The 17,599-nt window shown below is 44.0% G+C and overlaps 1 protein-coding gene across 8 annotated transcripts in view; it reads right to left on the bottom strand.

The window, feature by feature from the left end:
- Positions 1–13,435, bottom strand: part of PPM1B (protein phosphatase, Mg2+/Mn2+ dependent 1B) — a 60,148-nt gene extending 46,713 nt beyond the window's left edge. For 4 of the 8 annotated variants that reach the window (XM_082049613.1, XM_082049614.1, XM_082049615.1 and 1 more), the window contains exon 1: positions 13,134–13,432. The gene's annotated coding sequence lies outside the window, so the exon portion shown is untranslated. Of the gene's footprint in view, positions 1–13,133 lie in introns of all 8 variants that reach the window. The other 4 variants (XM_082049617.1, XM_082049618.1, XM_082049612.1 and 1 more) reach the window with 3 other exon arrangements.
- Positions 13,436–17,599: the final 4,164 nt, after the last annotated feature.

Here is a 17,599-nt window from a genome sequence, read left to right as displayed (position 1 = left end):
CTAAACTCATACCTGCTATAAGCCCACCTCCTGCCACATGTACTTTCTACTCCAACTTTTGTATCAGTAGTTGCTTTCATACCCTCATGTAGCAAGCTGATTCAAGAAGCTAAACTAAAAGAAAATTAACCTCAGCAATACATAAACAACATACACATATTGTTTAACTCACACTCACCATGAGATAAGACACAGCCAAGTATCAGCATGAGGAGGAAGAGGAGCACATGGTCAGAGGCAGAAGACTGCAGAAATACAGCAGCCCTAACATACTTGGGTAATTATACTGGAACCTTTTCCTTAATGAAACCGTCAGGATTATGAGTGAGTTCCAGAAGCCAGTGCGTGAGTGCACGCAGAGGCCTAACAGGAACTCTTTGCTGTACTGTATCAACATTGAAAATTGGTGAAAAAACAAATTATTCTAAGGACCTTTAACTAAAGAGAGGAATAACAGAAGCTCACCAACTCGGCAGCATGTAGCAGAAAGCTGTTTGAATAGAGGGAATGAATTCCCCATAACTAAGAGAAAAAACAAAGCTATATTGTGTACATGAAGTGAGCCAGCTTCCAAGATGTTAGGTCCACTGTTTTTAAAAAGCTGCAAAGAAATAACAACAGTGCCTGCCTGACAAAGAAAGCAGATGTATCTAGTGCCCAGCACTCTCACTGAGGTAGCGTAAGATCTAATGACTAGAAACCAACATGGAAGAAATTCAGAAATACAAGTCAGCTTCAAATGAATTACATGCTACCTACTCCTTTAACTGTGCTGGGTTTACCTTTGTCCTGTCTCTAGGGTTTTGAAGGCACTACCCTCTGGCAGCCAAACCAAACAAGCTTTATTGCTTACCCCCCCACACACTTCTTAAAGGAAAAATTATTCTGGGTCACATCAACCCACTCTGATTTTCCTTCTATGAACACTGCAGTTTAGTCCAAGTACATCCTTTCAGCCACCCAAAGACCTTCTAGGAACTTTTGCTTCCTCAGCAACACTGATACAAGTCTACCAGTTCCACGCAACCTTAAATTCATCATAAGAATAGATCATGCCATGCATTAAGTCTTCCTCTGTCAGCAGGTTTGGTTTTTTACAGTTCAGAATTAAAGAAAAAAACACCTGTTACACAGTTCAGGAAAAAGCACTATAGACTAAAGCTTCTTCTATTCACCCCCATCCCTTCTCAAGAAGGGATATGACAAGAGAGAATGAGTTTAAAGAAACCACACGTCAACAAAAATGAGAAGAAAGAATGAAGAACAATATAAAGAAGCTTCTCCCCATCCCACCTAGCAATACAGATGTCAGTGGTCAACTTACACTTGTTAGTTTTTACCCATGCCTGTCACGATACCTCTGAAAGGCAAATAATTCCAGTAGGCTAATGGCAGACAGCAGAACTTGGTAATAAAAGGCTGCATATTTGCTGATAAAAAGCTTTCACACAATGAACAGATGAATGCACAAAAAACAGATCCCTGTGATAAGAGAATAAGGAAGAATACTGCTTGACGGATCGTGTGCTCTGCCTACTGAAGTATTTTCTGGATTATCTTAAATTCTCAGTGAATTTATGAATTCAGTTCTTTAGAAAGCATTGTAGGTTTTTTTCCTAAGAACACTACTTTTCATTTCCTCTGCTGCCTCATTTCAGTTTCCCTCCTGCAGTAACAGTATCAGACTTTGACCCAAGGAGAGGATAAACACTAAGTGGAAAGAATCAACAGTTCTGAAATTGGAACAAAATAAACTGTGCAGAAGAAGGTAGTCCGGGTTCACCAAATCTTTTTGTGCTAGTGATAGCTTAAGACAATTACTAAAAAGAAGATACTAATAAATAGCAGAAAAGGAAGGTGGAGATTCCAACACAGTGTTCTAGGACCATCACTTACTTCAGAAAGGCTTCAAGCACAAATCTGAGTGTTCAGGACAGATCTAAGCTGTCCTGATTGCTTTGTATGCAAGACCTTCTGTTTTAATCAGTGCTTCAATAAACAAACAAGATCTACGGAAGAAGGGACAATATGGAGAGACACATTAAGAAGTTTTCCACATTAACTTTGTATTCTTTGTGAAACTGATGACATAACGAGGTTCCAAGCCTGGACAAACGTTAAGACATCCTTCAAAAAAAATTAGTTCTTACGGAATTACTACCCCTATGTTTTTGTTTATACAAAACACATTTGAATCTGGTAACCCTGAACAAAACAAAAGATTGAAAAAAAAAAAAATCACTTCAAGTAGTAACTGGCTAGTACTTTTCCTCCATGGGCCTCTACTTTCCCTCTGTACAGATTCAGAAATACAGAAAACTTTAGATTGAAAATAGCATGGTCATGAAATATATCTGAGAATATACAGTACTTCTCAGGGAAAATATTTTCCACATATAAATTAATAAAGGGTTTAAATAACACAATTTCAGAGTATGTTCTCTAGTGACAATCTTCTGACCATGTTAAATTCTATTCCTTGCCATTGGCAAGAGCAGCACACAAGCTCATTTCAAGAAACTTGAACTATAACGGAAATTCATTTATTTCCCTCTGACTCTGTAACAGTCAAGCCCCATTTCACTTCATGGTTAAAAAAGGCACAAACAAACAACAAAAACAAATAAACAAAAAACACAAGGGGGGGGCTGACACACAACGAATTGTTTCGGCAGTAACTTTGTCCCCTTCCCTCCGAAACTGAGACATTCTAAGTTGACAGCATTCCTTTTTTTCCTTTGAATTAAAACAATACTGCAACAGTAGTCAAAACCACACAGTAAGCTGTTATGGTTAACAACAGCTACTATTTTGAGTTCACTGAATATTTTAGAGAAGTTCTTCTCTGGCCTAGAATTGTTTATGTTTAGTGCATTCCAGTTAAGAAAATGAAAGTCATCCTATTAGATTTAGTGTGTTACAAGCCAGATATTGATCTTCAACAGCTCTTAAACTTCAGCAATCTTATATTCAAATATAGTAATAAAACATATAGAAGCACAGACATGGTTCAGCATAAGTCAAACTAACAGGGAAAGAGAAGTGAGATAAATTATACCGTTTACTATGATATAAAAGTAAGATACAAAACACCAGTGTCACCATGGAAGAGTCCGAACAATGCTTTTCTTCCCCATCAAACACAAGCCTAGTTATTATTTCATTTTTAAAACACAGGAAAATAGTAAACTATAGCTTTTACCATTTAGAAAAAAAAAACCAGCAAAACAGATGAGCTCTCAAGGACTGCCTACAGAAGAGACTGCAGAGCTATTTGACTCCAGCAAACATGGTGAAACATTCTCTTTCTGATGCGATTGTCTGCAAAGGAGGTACGCTCGTCTTTTCCATGATCCCACAAATGACTGCTAAGAGAGTCACCTGAATCTGCTTCCAGTTTCTTTATATTGCAAGAGATGCATATAATCTAAAGGAGTGTTGGTTGGATAACCTCCTGCAAAACAAGTAATTGCTATTATAAAATCATCTTTTAAAAGATTGAATGCTATGAACTTCTGGGTTATCTTTTAAACAGCAGTTCAATTGTGGTATACTTACGGAGGATTTACAGAACAAGTTTCACACACCCCTTCTCCAGTATTAGCTCTAGCTATTGTTTTCACAAGTTCGTTTTCATTTTGTTTAAGTATAAAACCTCTACTATCTGTAGTTTTATGCACAACCTCCTACTAGTTTTGAAAAAGTGCTTTGGATGGTTCCAATAAATTTGTCCACCAGCCTAATCAATCAGTAAGGGAAAGAGCAGGAAATAATAAATCCAGATCAAGCATTAGATATTTTATTATTATCATTAGTAGTCCAACAGTATTTTTCACATTTACACCCCATAAAAGAACATTCAAAAAACACCATCTCAGAGAAAAGGAAAAGTGAAACAAAAAAAATCCCTTACTGTAATACATCTCCCAGAAAAGTAGTAAAGACAGAAAACATGACAAGCCAGTAAATGGATAAACATCACACCTGAGGAGTCAGTTTGATACACATATAGGTAGTAGTCCCACAATTACTGGATAACACTCACTAAAGATGCCTGTAAATCCCACCCGTAATTAGACATCGTTAATAATCTCATTAGAGGCATCACTTTGGTTCTTACTGATGACACCCAAAGTGAGGCATTTGTGAGTCTTAGCAGACTGTACTGTGCACTGGGGCTGTATTGAGACAGACAGAGCTTCTTTGCAGCCTAAGATGTAGGACTGATCGCTACCTAGGTCAACCTCGGGTCTGGATTCAAGTTTTACAACAGCTGAAATAAGAACAGCACTTCATGTTTGTCTTGAATACGCACACCAAAGAAGAGCGCCCTTTTCTTGAAAAAAACAGCTATAAGCAATTTCTGTCAAATGTCCCACAGAGAATCAAACTCAATGTTAGACAGTAGAAACCAGTGCCTGCAACTAGTACTATATCTGAAATGAGGTCTTGGGCACAAGCTGGTATGCAGAGCACCTTTTGAACAGAATGAGATTTTGCTGTTCAGAACAAAAACAAATAAAACAAGTATTTTATACTATGCTAGGGAAATGAAGAGTAGGAGTAGAAAGGACACAGAAAGAAACCAAGTAACATCTGTGCTAGGTTCACTTTTTGTACCTTTACAGCAGCTCTCTGAAGTCAGTGCTTTGAGTACAGACCCACTTAAAATAGAAGTAAAAGGAAAATTTATTTAGCTTTATACACTGAAAACTGAACTCTTAGAACTCAGCTTGCATTACCACATAGCTTCAGTACACTATTTCTCACCGGAAAAGTTTCAAAGCACATTACAGTTTCAGCAGCTTTTCAAGGTCACAAGGGTGACTACAAACACAAGTCCCTGCCCCCTCCAATTCCTAATCCACCACCCTCAAAATCCAATCTAGCTGTACTCCACAGGCTTCAATATATCATTCACTTGTCTAAGAATCATGGTCTGAAACAACCGGATGTGGTACCAATGCATATTATAGCATGTATTGGAGAAGGCTACAATATAAATCAGAGGCAACGTCAGACTTGTCTGTATTTATTTGAAGGTGGATTAAAAAGCAACTTGGATACTCTCAAGAATTTCATCTATCCTATGGATAAGATATTTTTAGCATCCTTTTAAAAGTTGCTGTTAGAAATATAATCTCCTGCCTGAAATGTTGAGGGGGGAAATGCTTTTAATTCTTCTGGAAGAAATTTAAAATACTGGTAAACTGTGCTGGTTTAACTGAAAACAAGTTAATTTTCTTCATGCGGCTAGAAACCTTTCTTTTCCAGAGCTAGCACGGTCATTATTTGGACTTCGTCTGAGAACAAGAGAGAACATCCCAGCACAGAGTTAATGTTTTTAATTGCTCTGGTATGAGAGCCAAGGATATTCTGAGCACTCTGCCCACAGGTGTGAGGCATTGAGGAAGGGTGGCATGGATGGGGCAGAGTTTGACTGACATCCAGACTGACCAATAAGAGTACTCCATCCCATTAGGATCGTGCTTCAGATTTAAGGAGAGTCGGGATCTTCCAGTCTCTCTCAGACATATGATCTCTCTCTCTCCCATGCGTTCTTTGCTCTTTTTGTCAGAGCCAGGGGAGTTCAGTTCAGGACGTTTAGTTCAGCCTTCTACCATTCTGCAGAGGCCTTTGGGCCTTTCGGCCCTTTTTCTGTTTTTTCTTCCCTTTGGAGTCAGCTATTTGGGACCAGGTACTTCTTCCTGGGACTAGCTGCTTGGTGTGGTCAGAGTTCACAAGGATTTGCATTGAGTATCTTTTATTTTATATTCTATTTCTATTTTGTATATATATTTACTAGTAGTTTAATACAATGAAAAATACTAATGCACTGTGTTTATTTCAATCCAAGTTTCTCCCTTTCAATTCTCTCCCCTTTTGGGGGGAGGTGGGGGGGGCACAGGGAAGGAGGATGAGTGAGCAGCTATCGTGGTTTTATTGCTAGCTCGGGTTAAACTACGACGTAAATATAAAAAGACAACAAAACAAGAGATAGCATTAGTGGAAAATAAATAAAATACAACCTTGGGAAGCCAAGCTACAGCATGTGATTCCCCCCAGCCTCAAGTTTTATTGAAACTGGCCACTATTCAGAAGTTAACACAGGGACAAATACTTCAGGGATAATCAGGCCCTACGAGTTTTGTGGAAATAAACAGGCAGATCAAGGAGAGACATCCAAACTAGTGCCCCTTGAGGACAAGTGCAGCAGGAGCTCAGCTATGCTACCAGAACCAACTTCACAGAAGGAGCAGGACAGACAGAGCCCTGAACACATGAGAATACTTTCAGAGCTCACAATACAGTACACCCAGAAAACCCCACCACAAGACACAAAGCCACAGGAACTCAGGCTTCATAACCTGTTGCTCACACAGCTAGTTTCATTCTTGATTAACTGAAGTAAAACCATGAAAGAACTATTTTCCAGAATTTATTGTAGTTTTAACACCAGTCTTTTTCAAACACAATTTCAAAACTAGGGACAACAATTTGGGAAGAGATTCAGTTACTAGTTGAGATAAACAATCCTTACTTTGCGAGCAGTAGGACAATTTCTGCAGTCCAGACAACATCACTTAGGAGGCAAGAGAAGGCAGAATCCAGTCCCTCACATAGCTCAACACCCTTTGCAATGCTCTATGGTGCCTTTTAGAGACCCAGTCAGTGCATCTATATTAGCACTTCAGTTTGGATTAGGAGTGCACTAAATTTCTGTCACCCCACTTACTGTGCTTTGGTTCACATCTCAGAGAAGTTTCTGAATGGATGATCTCGACCTCTCTCAGATAAACCTAAGCCAAACCTCTGGGAAAACACCTAATAACCCAGTAATGTTTGGAGTCTACTCAGTCCACAGAACAAGACTACAACTAGTTTAAAATAAAGCCCCATGAAGCACACACATTGTCAATACTGGGTCTGCCTAACTTATTGCTTCACTCTACAGTCTTCAATTGCAGCATACTGCTTCCTAATGTAAATAAAATCCATGAGGCAGATACTGCACATTCATTTAAGAAAGTCTCAAGCAGCAGTAACTAAACCCACAGACTTAAGCTGCCAACACACACCTCACCAGAGCTAAAAAGGAGGGCTGCACTATGAATTTGAGTGTTCCTTTTCCTGGAGTAACTATAGCAGTCATGTCTTTTGCTTCCACCCCTTCACAGTCAGGAGTATCAAAAGCTAGTGGGATGTATCTAGGAAAGTTCCCAGAATAAAGTTTTGGGCAACAACAACAACCACCACCACAACACAGCAACAACAAAAAACCAAACATACCACATACCAGCAACAAAACCCAAGATCTACACACTTCATACATCACCAACATCTACTGTTTTATACAGCTTTTTAAATAACACTGAAAACACAACTCAATAACCCACATGAAAGGCTCCACTGTAGCTGGTGATAGCAAAGGAAGGGCAGCATGTGCTCGATAATGCTTTATATTACTTGCACATCAGCTTAACCAACAAAGCTACCCAGATAAGAGGTTTTTTTGTTTTTGAATAAGCTGACCAACATAATATTCATTGTTTCAGCTTTCTACTTGAATCAAAATATCAGTTCTTTACAAATAGTTCCATCATTTGAGATTTTTCTCTCCAGTCACTAATTTTTATTTTGCTATACAAAATTTAAATACAAGGTAATGAGTTTTGAACAAATAATACCTGGCTTCAGCAGGACAGACCAAAGTGATATTGCATCAATGAATTACAATAAAGTGTTACCTCCTCTACTCAACAAACCATCATCAACTCACTTCATTACCTCCTTGATAAAAACAATTAATTCATATACTAACAATGCAGAGCCATGTTTGGTTTACATTCAGTAAAGGTCAACTCCCTACACGGGGGTGCAGACACAGAAGTAGGATTCTTGAAGACAACATTTTCTGTTAACATGCTAACCCCTTGAAAACTGCAAAGAAAGACCAACGCTTTCCTCTGTGATTTAACTGGAAGTTTGTGGCCGTTGACTTGTCATTACCATACACACTGAAGAGCCATCTTAGGCTCTCTCCACTAGCCTAGTTTGAAACATCCTTAAGAGATGTTTTTCTGACCTGAATTCCTGTTCACTCTTGTGAAAACAGACTTAGAGCATCTAGACATCTTAGAGCATCTACTGAGTAGACTCTATTTATTCAAAAGACAACTCAATGAAAAGGTTATTTCCCATCAAAGATGCAGAGAACCTATGCCATGAGATAGCAATGTACTAGCATCATAAAATGACGCACTGAGGCAATATTAAGAAGAAACTAATGGTGCATGAACAAAAACAGTTGTGGGTAACTTATTTTTCATAACAGAACAATGCCTGGGCCTGAATAATTTCCTCTTACATTACAAGAAAGACTGTTGTTTGCTGAGATACAGGGTTTTCCCTTTCATCATTTTCTACATTAAAAGGCACATCATTGTGCCTTCTCTCCCAATATAAGTTTTTTTAAGAGCCAAAAGATTATATTAACCTACACCCATTGGCAATCCTCAGGTTTCATCATGCCAATAATTTCTCAAGAAGCTGAGATGAGATGAACCTCTCATCTCAAGAAACTGAGTTGAGCTACACCAGCTCAGTTACTTCTTACCATCTCATGCAAAGCTTTTCAGACCAGTTTTCAAGTGACACTCACTAATTCTTCAGAATGTTACTTGGCTTTAGTCCATGATACAGATATAAATGTGTAAGATATATTTACCAAATTTTAAGCGGTTTGACCAAAGTTTCCCATGCCAGATATCTACCAAGGACTGAAAGACACCAGCCAGACAGCTGAGGAGTTTGCACCATCTATTAAAGAAAAAGTTTTTACTATCTTTTTGGAAACTCAGCATCCATGTCCTTGCATTAGGGAGACATCTTTCACTGTGTGTGCAAACAATTAAATCCTTTCTGGGCTTTTATAGTCTGATATTATTTGAATTTGGATGGTTTTAAAAAAAATAATAATAATGAAAAAATTAAGAACCTGAAATGACTTGACCAGATTTTGAAATTAAATTCCCTGAAGATTACATGCATACCAGTTATGCTGAAAACCAGGACTAAACAGACCCCTCTTGAAGTTTCATAAAACATTTATCTTGCATTCACACTGCTAATAGACAGTGAGAAGGAAGAAGCCACAGTTCATACCCTCTACACCTATAAGCCAAATATTGAAAATAATCAGACATAAACTGAAGCACACTAACAAACAGGCAAGGTACAAAGATTAAATTTTTTTTTACTTTAACAGTTTGCCAAAGAAATCACCACTGCTCTCCTCCAGCTCAATGAGAAGATCAATATTCAGATCAAATCATTTGGGTTGCTAAAAGGCTCGAGGATCTGAAGAACACTTCATTTTCAGACAGAAACACTAGTGCAGCACTGAATTCAGAGAGAAGGGAAAAAGGTGCTACACAAGGTGACAAGAATTAAAAAATACAGCATACTTGATACAATTAAGGCAGTGAGGTGGTAGGCAGAAAGAATTGATATTAGGGGGAAAAAAAAAAAAGACACAACTATGGACACAAAGATGTACATGACTTGTAACAGTAATCGCTCTCTACAATCCACATGTAGATTCTAGAACTCCAATTCATTTGCCAAGGCCTTCCCATTCACTTGGAAGAGACCGTGCTTGCAAAAACCTGAAGTTAGCTAGCTATCTTCTGGTGCTGCCTGTAAAAGAGCAGCTATTTACCTCTTAATAAGCTACAGCAGTAAGGCTTACATCTCCTACTGGACTGATGACCCAAGACAGTACTGAATGGTCATTTCAATTCTCAGTGTTTTTTCGAAAAAACAAAACAAACAAAAAAACTAGTGAACCAAACCCAACAAAAACCACATCAACAAAATACCCTCCACACCTCCCTAGGAACATTATGGTAGCATTTAGCCACCATTTGGCATTTAGCTAAGTACGCTGCAGTTTGCTTCATTCAAGATGGACAGTACCCTCTGAACAACACTGTTCTATGTACAACCCCATCCCTTGCTGCAGTCTTAAGAACAACCCTGCTCCAAAGAGCAATATTCATTATTATAATACAAGTACTTCACAGACACAGATTTTTATATCCAATATTAAGAGCGGATTTTACCGCCTTTCCTTTTTTGGAGGCAACACATCCATGTAAGAAATATTCACTACTCTCAGTCGCCCACTGAGAGCAGTGGTTCTTCACACTAAGCACATTTCAATTGTGATGGGTTTACCTTTCTGCAAGACAGAGTCTCAAGTTTAGTAAGTCAGAAGCATACATTAGTGATCACCAATGAAAAAGTATAAGTCAACAATGGTAATTCCACTCCAGAGAAAAGGAAGGAACTGGCTTATCCAGGATAACTACTATGAGACTGCTGTTTTCTTTAGTTCCATAACTCACTAAATAACTCCCTCACAGCTACTGCAAGAAAAGAAAAATGGGGTTTATGCACTCTCTCTACAGCCCTCTCCATACTACATTAATTTTGTTTCCCTCATCTTGATGTTATGTGCCTTAATTAAATCAACATATCCTTTATAACAACCTCCTCTAAATCAGTGCCAAACAAGAGACAAGGGGCTATGTAATACTATCACGAACCTGCACAACATGGGATACAGGTGTGCAATTTTTCATTTCCACCTGAGCCAAACAGCCTTCCATTCTAAATGCACCACCTTTTAACAGATCTCTGGCCCTCAGATGTTTATGCACCAACCCTCTTTCAAATATAAGCATATATCCAGAACAAAACACTTCATATCTTCTGGACAGGTGCATTCAGGTAAATTGTTAAGGTATATATAACACGTATAATAAACATATATAATAGACACATTCAAGCCCCTGAGCCCACACATACATGAGGCTCATCTACACCACATCAAGTGCTTTTAGTTAGCTGCTGACCTGTGAATGCCAATGTGAATGCTAGTTTCAGCAAAGGTTTACCCTTAAAGTTAACAGTGGAAGGAACAAAACAAAAACAAAGTGTCTTTAACAGAAACCTGTTGAATATTCTGTAGCCACCTTTAATTAGATAATATTCATAACAGTCACAAATTGCCTCAACTTCATGCAGTTTATTAGTTTCCACTGGCTGTCACAACTATAAAATACTTCATACAGAGAAGAGCAAAGAATCCCCACAGCCTCTGGCCTGCTCAGGACACACCTGAAGCCCCAGACCCAGTTCATCATCCCACTCCCACGTCATTTCAACTTTTCATAGCCCCAGCCAAAAATGCTGCCTCCTCTCTCCGTACACAGGCTAGAGTTCCCACTAACTCAGCAATACGAAAACTCCAGTTTCCCTTTTGCACAAATACCATTCCCCTGATACACACATGTATACATAGCCTAAAATAATCTTCACTCTGGATGTGCATAATCCCCACAAACTCATCCTACCCCCCTGCTCAAATGTACACAAACCTTTTAAGACTCCACCATTCATTCCCACTTCTAAACATCCACCCAAGCTCTCTCACTTTCCTATAATCCATGTCAATCCCTGGAAATTTACCCCCAGGATGAGTGCAATGATGCCCTTATAGACAGAAATTTACACTGCTTGACACCTGTTGCAAATATAGATACCTACAGCTCCTCAGGACATACACCGACTTTTCTCCAAACAGTGCTATCATGACCCCAACACTTGGCAATTGCTACGCTTTTCCATTTGTATCCCATGGCTCAAACAATAAATATCCAGCCTTTCAATTTCATCACAGCTCCTCACACTAACTACTTTGCCCACTGCCTTAGCCCATCTCAACACACAAGCGACAGGGCTTGCTCAGTTGGTGACAGCCAATTCTCTCAATGTGAGCACCAGACAAACCAACTTACACGCAATAAGAACATGCATGCCTTTCTGTCCACATACCATCTCATATTACACACGAAGGTCTCACACATTAAGTCTAACCACACTGGCCATCAAACAAAACAAGTTCAGAACCTTGTAGCAACCTGTTACCACTGTGCCTTTAAGTTGTACATAGGCTTACCACCCAAAGCCTCCCTCCTCCACATCATTTAGAAGCCAACCAACTTATCGCTGTACTTCTCACAACACACACAAGATTGTTTACCTAGCGCTCCTAAATTCATATGCCCTCATGTACCACTATCCCTAAATACACGTGGTTTCACCCACCACCTGCATCACCACTGTATAAACACACCCCTCAACCTACTACAGCACACAAAACAACACACATACAGATTTTTCCAGCTGCATCCAGTCCATCAAAATGACTGTCTCCCTTCGACTAGCTACAAACCACAGTAAAAACATACCCACTGGGGTGGTAGGGACAGCAAGCTCCAACCTACAAGGCAGAGCTGCCTTCAACTTCTTTCCCCTTCCCCACTGAAGACGCCCAGGCAAGGCCCATCTGCCAGTGACTTCATCCCCTCCGCACACCACCAGCTCGTCACAGGCACTCAGGCCTAACGACAGCTCCTGCCTCCAGCACCAGGGCCTTACCCGCAGCTCGCCACCTCCCACCACCGCACCCCGTCGGTAAACACCGGGCCCCGCCGAAGCACGTGCACAGCCGCGGCCCGCCGCCCGCCCCGAACGCGGCCACCGGCCCGCCGGCACCTCCGGCTCGCGCGCGGCACTGCCCACACGGGGCCCTGCCCGCCGGCTCTCCCACCCCACACGCAGCGGCCGCCGGCTCCCCTGCCCCCGGCCCGCCCCGCCGTGGCACACACAGGGCGGGCCCGGCGGCCCCCATCCCCGGCTACACCGTGGGGCTCGGCTTCCCCGCCACTTCCTCGCCGTCCCTCCCCCGGGCGCCTGCCCTGGTTCCCCCGCCGGGAGCCCGTGTCAGAGCGGCCCCCGGCTCTGTTTTCTCTTCTGCCGGGAAGAGGCCGAGGCCGGGCGCTCCCCGCGGACAGACAGGCAGCAGGCCCTGCCCGTCACCCCTCCGGCCCCGCGGAGCAGGCCGGCGCTGCCAGCCCCCGCTTCCCACGGCAAGCGCGCAGGCCCTGCCGCTCGGTAACACGCGCGCCCAGGCCCGGTCCAGCCCCTCGGCCCCTTCCCCTTCTCGGACCGGCGCAGACACGACCCTCTCGCCCGTGCCCCACGGACGGCCCTGATCCCTCTACCTGTCGGCAGACGAGCGCCGGCGTCCCCCGGCGTTCGGGCCCCAGGCGGCCCGGCAGGGCCCGGCCCGGGTGTGAGGGGGCCTGGCTCAGCCTCAGGCGCGAGCCGCCCCGCGCTGACCGCCGCCGGCCACAGTCGCTGCCTGCTCGCGCACTCCGAGCGCCGCCAGCAGCGCGGACATGTTGGGAGCCCCTGTCCCAAAGGCCGCCGCTAGGCCCGCCCTCCCCGCCGCCCACGTCAGAGCGCTCCGGGAGGGGCGGGCGGGGCACGGCCAACGGCCCCGCCCGCACCGGCCCGCCGCCGTTCCCGCACGGGCCTCCGCACGTCTTTCTCAGCTTACTGGCTGGTGCTGCCGTCGCTCATCTCGTCCCGCCCCCTCCCTGTGGCCATTGGCCTTCTGCCGTGCCGATTCTATCATTCCCCAGTGTCATTGGTCTATCCATTCGCTGCTCACCCGCCAGCCCCACCCAGAAGCCTTTTTCTGATTGGGCATTTCCTCTCTGCTTGGCAACTATTGGCTGTAGCTCTTGTCAGCCAAGACGCTGGCGCACAGAATCTTTCTCCGCACTTTTTTTTACCCGGCCTCGTAGCCTAGCCTGTCACTGAGCGCCCTTGCCCCTCCCAGCCCCTCTACATCCGCCGCATCCTTTCCCTCCGGCGCGGTTTGCCTGCAGGCCATTGGCTCCCAGCGCCCTCACTCCCGCAGCCTCTCCCGCCCCGGCTGCCGCTCGCGAAATGGGCGTGAATCGCCCCGTGGGTGTCTTCTCCTGATTGGCCGTCGCTCCTGCCAATAAAGCGGGCGCAGGGGAAGGGCCGCCGCGTGCGCAGAGCGCGTCCCACTCCGCGCTGCGCTCGACACGGCGATTGGCCGCGGGGAGGGGGGAAAGGTGCGCGACCTCCCCCTTGTCCCACGGGGGGCGGCAAGGGGTACCCGTATGTTCGCGCGATTACATCACCGCCAGCCAATCGGGGAATGCGGGGTCCGTTGCGGGCGGGGTCTGGCGCCCGCCTCCCGTTGCGCCTCACGCGCCCGTGGGGTGAGGCGGGGGGTTGGGTTGCCGCCGGCTCCCGCCTCGGTGGGCGGGGCCGCCATTTTTATCACAGTATAGGATGAGGCTGCGGTTGTTTCCCTCATCTGCGTTGCCTGTGCGCCGGCAGGGCTCGGGCGCCGTGATCCGCCTCAGGGGACGGACGCCTTCCACGGGGGTGCCCGGGGGCGTCTCTTCGGACCGGCCCTTTTCGCCGGCGGGCCCGGGCGGGTGTGCGGGCTCGGAGGGAGGCAGCCGACAACCGCACCGGTGCTGCTGTCAGCCCGCCGCCTGAAAAGTGGTAGCAGTTATGAGAGGGCGAAAACGGCGACTGCCCTCAGCCGTCGGCCCCTCCGGCTCCAGCGAGAGCCTTCCCCTGGAAGGCCATAATTAACCCCCTGCTTGGGCTTGCTTACCCTTTAGCTTCGTTCTCGACCCCAAGCAAAAATGTTGGTTCTGGAAGGCACGTGAAAATCTGCCTGATGCCTCATAATCCCTTGCTAGTCCTTCTTTCAACAGGCTGAAAACAGCTGGGGTTCCAGCAGTGTGCCCAGGTGGCCAAGAAGGCCAGCAGCATCCTGGCTTGTATCAGGAATAGTGTGGCCAGCAGGACCAGAGAAGTGATTTTGCTGCTGTGTTCGGCACTGGTGAGGCTGCACCTTGAATACTGTGTTCAGTTTTGGGCCTCTCGCTATAGGGAAGACATTGAGGTGCTGGAGAGAGTGCAGAGGAGGCGACAAAGCTGGTGAGGGGCAAGTCTGATGAGGAGCGGTCGAGGGAATTGGGGCTGTTCAGCCTGGAGAAAGGGAGGCTGGGGAGACCTTATCGCTGTCTACAACTACCAGAAAGGAGATTGTAGCGTGGAGGGTGTTGGTCTCCCAAGTAGCAAGTGATAGGACAAGAGAAAATGGCCTCAAGTTGTGCCAGGGGAGGTTTAGATTGGTTAGTAGGAAAAAAAATCTTCACAGAAAGGGTTGTCAGGCATTAGAACAGGCTGCCCAGGGAAGTGGTGGGATCACCATCCCTGGAGGTGTTAAAAGGTGTTTAGACAAGGTTCTTAGGGACATGGTTTAGTGTTAAATTATATGGTTGAACTCAATGATCCTGAGGGTCTCTTTCAACTGAAATGATTCTATGATTCTCCCTCTCCAGAGAGGGACCCAGCCCCTGCCTTGCCCTGCAGCCCTGTGTGGCACTTGTGCTGGCTGTGGTTCGATGCTGAAGTCTTTCCTCACAAGCTAAATGGCACAGAAGTGATGTCCTTGCCTTACACTCCCAACTTCCCGAACTTTAACGTGCCCTCTGTACAAATGGCTTACAAATTTCCACACTCTTGGTAGCCTGCCCTTGTGCCCTTGTCACACCTGACACTGAGGTGTTTCCTCCCCGCATGCTGTATGCACCAGTGGGAATGAACACTTGCACGCAGAACTTGAGATCATAGGTCAAAGCACAGTTTATGTTGAATTTTTATTTATCTGCCTGTCTATTATGGATTGTTTGCAAAGGTGTTGTCCCTGAAAACATGGAAACTTTCCCTTCTGGAGCTAGCGTTTTCTCCCGGTTTTCAACAAAGTCATGCTATGGGGTTCCTTCTCCAGGCTCTCTGGAGTTATTTCCACAGTACAGATAATACTGTGCAGCTTTTAGCTCTAAGGTCATCAGCAACACCACTCACAATAGAAAATCCTTGCACAGGGCTCTGGAGGCACTTTGAGCTCAGGTAACTTATGCGACTGCCACTCTAAGAGCTGAAGCTTTGCTTTCTGTGGGTTCGTGTGTGACTTCTCTGCAACAAGAAGATGGGAAAGGTCACTCCAGCCTGACAGTGCTGTTTCCCACAGCTCTCCACCAGTTGACAGAGTTGATTGAGAATGAAACCCAGATTGCCTCCGCACAGGCACTTGTGAGCAGCTTCAGAAACTGCCAGAAGCCTGAGACTGTGGTTAGCCTTCTGTCATAGAAAACTTGCTCATAGACAAGCTAATTTGAGTGCTCAGACCCAGCTGCCAATCAACCTAGTTAACTTTGCAGTGTCCACATGATCTGGGACTCAAGATACTTTGATATATCTAGCTATGGTTTTTTTTTCCACCCCCTCAGACTTGTATCTTGTAGTCATTTAACCTCAGTTCATGTATTATTAGGGCAATGACAAATCTGGCTAAAAAATGCTATGTAAAATTCATTCAGCCTGCATAATTCTCGGACTTTTGAAATAGCTTTTATTTCAAGTGATTCACGAGGAATTTTTGGAGAGCCTGTCACTTTTTAAACTCAGGGTAAATCTTGCACAGATTTCAGCAGGTACAGACCTGGGCTGTAATTTCATCAGGTCTCTGTTTACGCCCTCTACTTTGTTTCTTGGTTACCAGCCAGAGAGATACCATAGGTAGCATCAGATAATTTTGCTCAGTATGACCAAGGTATACTCAGCTGCTACTGACTCCTCCACCAGCCATTCCTCCCACAGTGACTCTTAAAACAAAAATGTACGTAAATATTGAAGGAAATAACCAGTTAGTCTTTCAGTTGTCTTTCAAACTTTCTGATCCTGCCTTTCTCCTTGCTTCTAGATTGGACACTTGTTCTTATCCTCCTCATTCCACCTTCAGCTCTAACTGCATGTATCATAACAAATTTAGGAAAATATAAAATTCTTCCTTAACACATCACCTAATTACCAGGACAACCTTTACATAATTGTCTTCCCAAAATAAGAAATACTACGCTACATTATCTCTAATGTGATAAATCATATCCCCTCTGGCTTCCCAAACATGACCTGCTTAAATGTTAGAGATGATTAACTAAAAATCTACACCCTGCACACGAGTCTTTAACCCAGCATAAACAGCACATTCCTAATCACTAGGAAATGTGCATATCTGACTGGTTTATGTGGGCTAAAATGAAACGCTGGCATTGCTCAAGAGGTGTGTGTGGCAAGAGGAAAGTGGCAAGTAGCACAGTGACAGGCAGCAGGGGCGGCGGGTGAAGTAATAAGTAGGTGAAATAATGGTTGCATGTGGCAATGTGGAGTTAATGGCTGATCTAGGGATTTTGTGCCTTTTCGTGGCTGGCCCCAGCTAAGCTTTGTGTGAGATTACTAAAGCAGGATATTTGTTCATGAGAATACGTGTGTGTTGGATTGACAGTAAATGTGTGCATGCCTGATAGCATGTGCATTTCTTAATGTATGCAATGTCCATCTGACTTTTAGTGATGATGAAAATAACTATGAAATATAGAAATGTTAACTAATAAATGGGAAATAGATTGTACAGGATAAAGGTAATTTGCAAACAGCTTTGTTTGGTGCTGCATTTAAGAGGAATGAATGTGAGTTCCTACCATACAGAGGTTTTAAAATTTCCACTTTTTTACATTCTTTTATTATTGGTGAACAGATTTGTCCTTTTAGGAGTAGCTGGTGGTGA

The sequence above is a fragment of the Streptopelia decaocto genome (genome assembly GCF_964273445.1).
Source record: "Streptopelia decaocto genome assembly, chromosome: 3".
NCBI classification, from domain to species: Eukaryota; Metazoa; Chordata; class Aves; order Columbiformes; family Columbidae; genus Streptopelia; species Streptopelia decaocto.
This window is presented reverse-complemented; position numbering and strand designations above follow the sequence as displayed.